We start from the raw sequence: 7,014 nt of genomic DNA, 5'->3' as shown, positions 1-7,014 counted from the left end.
ATATCTCCGAGCTCCCACTGCGCGGAAATTTCCCGCCTCCACCTTGGCCACACTTCCGGCCTTCTCCCCCCTCCCGCCCCGCCCTTTGTCTCGCCGCCGCCCACGCCCCCGCGAGTGGAGCGGACACGAGTGGTCCTTTCTGTCCCCTCTTCCAGGAAGTCCCTTCGATTCCTCCGCCACCGGCCGCCCTCGCCAGGTGCCCGCCCACCCTCTAGTCAGTGCAGGTCCGGTTCTCCTCCCCCTGGTTACCCCTCGAGCAAATCACTTCACCTGTCTGAGCTCGTTTCCCGATCTATGAAATGGGACTAACATTAATCACTTCACAGTGGTCTTGGAAGGATGAAGGAGCCTGAAGATGTTCAGGGGCTTCCACTTGACTCTGAATTGCTAAGGACACGAGGACTTGCTGCACACCCCGCCTCGACGTTTCTTGGCAGAGAAATTGTCCCCTCTGCCTTGACTTCCCAGAGAAGAAGAAATAATTCTGTAATTGCTGAGAGATGATAAAAAACCCTCTTGCCTGTGCTGTGAAACCATCTACTAAAAACTGTAACAGCTAACGTTAATGTAACACTTACTTAAGGGCAGACACCGTGCATGGTTTCATATAATTTCAATTTCCAATCACTTAGAAACAAGTTAATATTAATGCATTATATCCCCGTTTTTCAGATGAGAACAGTTAATTAGTAGCGGAGCTGTCTAACTCCTGAAAGCTCATGCTTAACCTTCACTTTCTATTCCTCTCACTTACCTGGTGAACCCTAAGTCACCGTGATCTTTTAAAAAACTTCTTTAAAAAATATAGATAGCAAATGAAGAACATCTGTCGAACGGGCGGGCATCTTCAGCCAGCATTCCCGGGAACCAGAAAACCGCAGAGGGCCGGACCAATTTTCAGCACCACGGACAACATCCATACCCGGGCTGCTTCCTAATGTTGCAGGCCCTGAAAACTGCTCATTCATTGCCCACAAGGGTACTTCCCTTCACACTTTAAAAACGCTATTCTACATTTGTCGTTTCATTTTATTCCGCCTATAGTCCTTCAAGGTAAACATGATTGGCCCCCTAATACAGATGAAGACATGGAGGCTTGGGAAGGTTCACAAGATGTGAAAAGTAGTAAGACCAAACTGTTATCTAAAATGTCCTACTGGGGCAGAACGAGGGGGGAATCTGAGTGGGACCATGGCATAAGTGAGGAAGCCATGGCAGTCGCCCAGGTTAGAGATGATGCTGCCTGAATCATGGCAGCATTTGTTGGGATAGAGAGGAGAGGACAGATTTGATACCTATTTAGGGGTAAAGCCAACATGCCTTGGTCATGGGGTGGAAATGGGTGTGAGGGCAGAGGGGATTCTGCTGCCCCTCTGAGGTTATGCCTTGGGGAGCCAAGTGGATGAAGGACAGATACCTGATGAGTCCTGGGCAAAGCAGGAGCTTGTGGGCTATACTGACACATCCAAGCCCAAAACCAAGCTCTGGAGTGGGCAGACCAGGGGACTGGTGATGGAAATCATGAGCATGTGTCAGTACATGAGGGGAGAGTATAGACCATATAGGGTGAGACGAAGGCCCCAGGTCCACTCCGAGAAACAGCAACATTAAGGGGCCAACTGGAAAAAGGAGGCTGCAAAGAAAAATGAGAAACAGTGGTGTGAGAAACCAGAAGGAACCTAGGATAGTGTGATGTCTCAGAAGCCAAGGAGAGAGAATGTTCCAGAAGGAGGGCAGGGCCAACCGCATCGGGAAGACAGGATATGGCCTGAGAAATGTTCTCTGGACTTGGAAAGAAGGTAATGGAAATTTGATGAAAGCACAGTCAGTGGAGTGGTGGAGGTGGAAGCCAGACTTGGCAGGGGGGATTGATGAGTAAATGGGAAGTGGAGAGGGCAAGCAGATGACTATCTCAACAAGTTTGGACTTGGAGGGAGAAAGGAGATATGACAGTCTCTACAGGGGCCTAGGAGGAGATTGGAGGCATTTAAATCCTGATGGGAGGGGCCAGCAGAGAGGGAAAGGGGAGATGCCAGGAAGGAAGAGCATGATGGCTGGGCCCAGATGCTCAGGGTGGAAGGCTAGGATGGATCCAGCAGCCTGGGGCAGCTCACAGACCCTGAAATGAAGATCAAGGGAATGTGGTTTATTTGGGAGGTGCAGGGACACCAGTAGGGGGTGGGAAGGTGATCCAGGAGGAGAAGACATCCAACAAGAAGTGGTTATTAAGCCAGCTACCGCGGTGGGTGAGTGAGCTTAATCCTTCAGGAAGTCTTGGGAAATGGAGTAAATGAACATCTCAGAATTCCCCTGGCCAAGGGCAAGGAAGCCGGTGTATTTTTTTCTGAGCACCTGGCAGACACGGATGCTGTATGTTAATTCCAGGTGCTTCTGGCCCACAGTGCCTGCGAGCAAAGTGGGTTCTGCAGTCAGGGGGCAGCTGTTTGACAAAGATGCAGGTCCTGGCTGTTGGGAGTCCTGCTGGTGGGCACAGATTTGGTAAAGTTGTCTGAAGGGATGTGGTCAGAGCTCTGGCCATGTCTGCTATGTGGGCACAGTCAGGGCCTCTTTCCATCTGTGCCCTTTGCCACACTCTCCAACCACTCTTGTTCCATGGGGACTTGTTGATAAAAACATGTTTTAAAATGAAAATTTCCAGACAATGAAACAAAACACTTGCTAAGGCAGAGTGTAGCTCAAAAATGGCATGGAGACAGGAGTGTGGGTTCAGATCCTGGCCTTGTCAGTTACTAGCTGTGTGGCATTACTGAGGTCTCGCTGAGACTCAACTTCATCACTTGTAACTCTTAGCTCTCAGAGCTCTGAAGAGGATGTAGGGAGAAAAAACAAACACACACAAAAAACAAGCACCAGGCATAGGGTAACTTGCGTGCTAGACACCAAGATAATGGCCGGCCTGGCACTGTGCACCCTTTTCTGACCACAGCACCACCAGTTTCCTTGGGGAACTACCTCCCCACTCCAGTCTAAGTGGGGGTGGGACTTACTCCATTGCCAGCTTTAGGGGTGGGCAGTGACCCAGGTCTGGCCAATCACTATGCAGTGACGAGGTCTGGGAGGTGGGAGTAGAGCACAGGTTGGAGGCCAGATCAACTGGTTCTCACACTTTTCTGTAGCTTTTGGGGGTTGCTAAATTAGTGGTGTGTCCCCTGGGGCTGCTGGGGGATCATCTTTGTCCTCGGTGTGGAGCAAGTCTTCCTAGAGTCAGGTTTTGGCTCATCCTAGGGTTCAGGCTCATCCTGTGACGACCAACATGGTCATCCACACCCATGTGAGTGTGTGTGTGCACATATTTCAGTTGGTCTACCGCTGGGAAGCCATACACACTCGTACGCACCAGAAGATAAACAAGTGCCTGCAGCTCCTTGGCTGGCGCCCAGGCCGGGGGTGGAATAAACAATCCCAGTGACTTTCTGAAAAGCAAGCATGTGTGGCAACAGGCGCCATGGAGACAAGCAGACTGTACCAGAGCAGAGACAGCAGCCAGCCCCCAAAGCCACCTCTACACACACACACACACACACACACACACACACACACACACACATTTCGTGCTCTCTCATGTTCACATCCCCTCTATCAAACACAGTCCCCCTTTCACACCCAGGCACACCCACACTTGGGGTCTAGCCAGTTACCCCCATTCCAGCTGTTCTTGAGGCTACAGGCTTTTGAGAAGGTCTGAGAGTCCCCATACAGCAGCATCTGCAGTTCATGACCTCTTTGCCTGGATACTGGTCCTGGTAGAGGCCCAATTGCTGCAAGTCACAGCCTTTAGAGAAGGTGGTGTGTGTGTGTGTGTGTGTGTGTGTGTGTGTGTGTGTGTGTGAGATCATGTGGCAGGCATTGCCATATAAACCCAACTTTCTGGAAAGTTCTTATGTTTGCTTCAGAGATGCACACACAATACACATTCACCAGCTCCTTCAAGAAACGCTCACCAGATCCCCCATCCCCTTGAGGCTTGTACAGACACACCCCTAAATACAGACACTCAGCTATGTACCTGTACTCATGCATGCAATGCATAACCCAATATACCCTAGATGACGATGGTCTGCCATTTACTGACTGCCTAATTGTTTTATAGTCATCATCTCATTACATTTACTCCTTGAGGAAAACCATCTGAGATTTATTCCCATTTCATAGATGAGGAAACAGAAGTTCAGAGAGGGTAAGTAACTTGCCAGGGTCACACAGCTGGAAAGTGACAAAGCTGGGAGCCAAACTCCAGCCCACACTATTAGCTCTTCTTCATTTAATCAGACATACCCATGACACCCCATGCATGTATGGGCATACACATACACACACACACAAACCCTGCCTCCTCAGTTAGCCCAGGTAACTGATGTCCCCACTCTGCCTTCCTCATGTGCACCACTCCCAGTCCCTCACAGTGTTGCCCTGATACTCATGAGAGCCGCTGGCCTGGGCACATATGAGCACAGCCTGCCACTTACACAGGCTCCCTCCCTCCCTCTCTACGTCCCCACCCCCCAGCAGCTGCAGGCCACAGCTCAGTTGGGGGTGGTCCTGGGACTTGGATGGGTGACTCAGGCTGAATCATACCCCAGAGGCTCTTTGGCAGACCTCTCCCTCGTTCTTCCCAAAGAGCCTAAGTCGAAGGCAGAGGTGGGCCTTGGGGTTGGAGATAAGGAGTAGGGCATTATGTGGGCATTTGAGAATGGGGGGGGGTCCGGCACAAGGGGGCCCCTGTGCCCTTCCCTACTCTTCAGTGGTCTGGAGGTGCTCTCAGGCAGCCCCCACCCATGTCCCTCCTTTTGCTAGGGAAAGTGGTCCTTCTGCCTGGACAAGGGCCAGGGGCTCCCTTTGTCAACCCCGAGCCCATTTTGGCTCCGCTGTCCCACCTCTTGGTCCTAATAACAAGAATAACAACATTAACTATTTTGATTGATTACACATATTACAGAACTCTATGGTTTTAAAAGCACTGTCTCATCATTATCACATTTAATTTTCTAACTAGCCCTAAGGGGTGGAAATTAGCATTCTTACTTTCAAACTGAGGAAACCAAGGCTCAGAGAGGTTGTGTGAACTGTCCAAGGTCACACAGTTGGTGAAGTAACAGAGCCAAGAAGCAAACTCAGGCTTCTTAATTGGATTTGTGGAAGGTAAGCATTAGAACCAGGAGTCGGGCTGTGGTTGGGCATGGTGGGTGGAATGTGCGGTGACATGGTGGGGGCATTTCAGGGGCATGTTGGGGCCAAGGTGGAGGGCATGGCAGAATGTATGGTGGGGTGTATAGTGGAGGCAGGACTGGTGGCTTAGTGTGTGGCAAGATCATGACAAAAGTTTTCTCTTTACCCTTCTGAAATTAATGGATTATGGGATTATTCATGCTCTTAAAAATTCTTTTACTTCCTTTCCATGTTTTAGGCTGATATCCCAAGGCTAACCGTCCAAAGCCATGGAGTTTCTACTGAGAAGACTTTTGAGCTATGGATCTTTGCTTCCTGAAACTTCAGTTTCCTCCTCTGGAAAACTGGGTCCAAGCCTCTGGCAAGGTAGGCGATTGAGAGGTGCTGACTAAAATCACATGCTTCATGACCTTTAGAAGCTGTGAAGGACTTCACAAAGGCTGCTGTTTTCCACATTTTAGCTTTTATAAAACACTCGTGGGTGCTGGACGAAGGGCAGGGTGGGCTTCTGGGATCTTGGGAGCGGTGCTGAGAGGGGGAGCGGGTGACAGTTCTTCCTTTCCCCTGCCTGGGCTGGTCTGGCCTTCCCCCACCCTCAGCCCAGAGCTGGTTTCTAGGCAACAGGATGGATGCAGGGATGGTTCTGAAGGGGAGAGAGCTATAAATAGGGAAGGGAGAAAACAAAAATAAAGTTCCAGGGAAAGCTGTGGAGCTGCATTACCAGGGGGTGGGGGTGGGGAGCTGGGGGTGAGGGGGAGATGGCCCTCAGCCCTTCATCAGGAAGAGGGGGCAGTTTTTAGGTTAGCTTGCTGGCAAAAATCCAGAGTGCCGACATGGGTGGGGAGGGGATCTCCGTGTGCACAGCTGAGCAGGATGGGGGTGATGGGAAATCATTTCTGGTTGGAGGACTAGGGAAAGCTCAGAGGGGGTAAGGGTTTCAACAGGCAGAGTTGAGGGCAGCTGTGGAGGAAAGAGTGCGGGCAAAGAAGGGAAGTTAGGGTCAGGTGAGGTGGGACTGGACCCACACATCTTGGGAGGCCTGGCCAGGCTCATCTGGCTGACCGCACACTCGCATCCATGCAGACACAGAGAGGTGGGCTACTCCGTAGCTATAGCACTCTTCTCCCCACACCTTCCACACCACATTTCATGCAGGTTTCAGCTCCAACCTCACCTCCTCCGACACCTGAGCTGACCACCCAATTTAATGTTGGTCACCACCCCCTCCCTGTCATATTCTATCCCACTGTTGTTTTATGTTCTTCATAAAACTCAAAAGTATCTTGATCCATGTATCTGTTGATCCATGGGACATGAGTTCTGTCCGGGCAGTGACCTGCAGGGCTGTTTCCTGCGGCCCCTCACTTCTAAGAACAGAGTGGGTGTGCAACACACACTGTTAGATGACAAAATAAACACACACAACACACATGGGCAACACCCATGTGCATGCGTAAATAGATAACCGCATATCTGTGTGTACACATAACTCAACACCCCCACATACACAGTCTGCATGAAATTGCACAGGCATCTGTTATCTTTGTGCTACTGTCCCCACGTTTTCCTATTGTTGTTTGTCTCCCCTAAGGGCAAATCTCTTTTGGAAAATTGGGCTTTGGACTCAGGCTTCCAGCTGAATGTGGCCTTTCTAGCAATGTTCCCCAGGGCAGGTAACGTAGCCTCTGTGGCCTCCATTCTCTTATCTGTAAATTGAAGCTAATAATGAATCCTTGAGCACGGTTTCAGGTGAAATTAAGGGAGACAAGTGTGAGGTGCCTGGGACATGGTGGGCACTTGGGAAATAGCTCCGTTCCTGTCATGAGG

Source organism: Rhinolophus sinicus, linkage group LG10 (genome assembly GCF_036562045.2).
Source record: "Rhinolophus sinicus isolate RSC01 linkage group LG10, ASM3656204v1, whole genome shotgun sequence".
Lineage (NCBI taxonomy): Eukaryota > Metazoa > Chordata > Mammalia > Chiroptera > Rhinolophidae > Rhinolophus > Rhinolophus sinicus.
The sequence above is the reverse complement of the archived record's forward strand: the minus strand, read 5'-3'. Positions refer to the sequence as shown.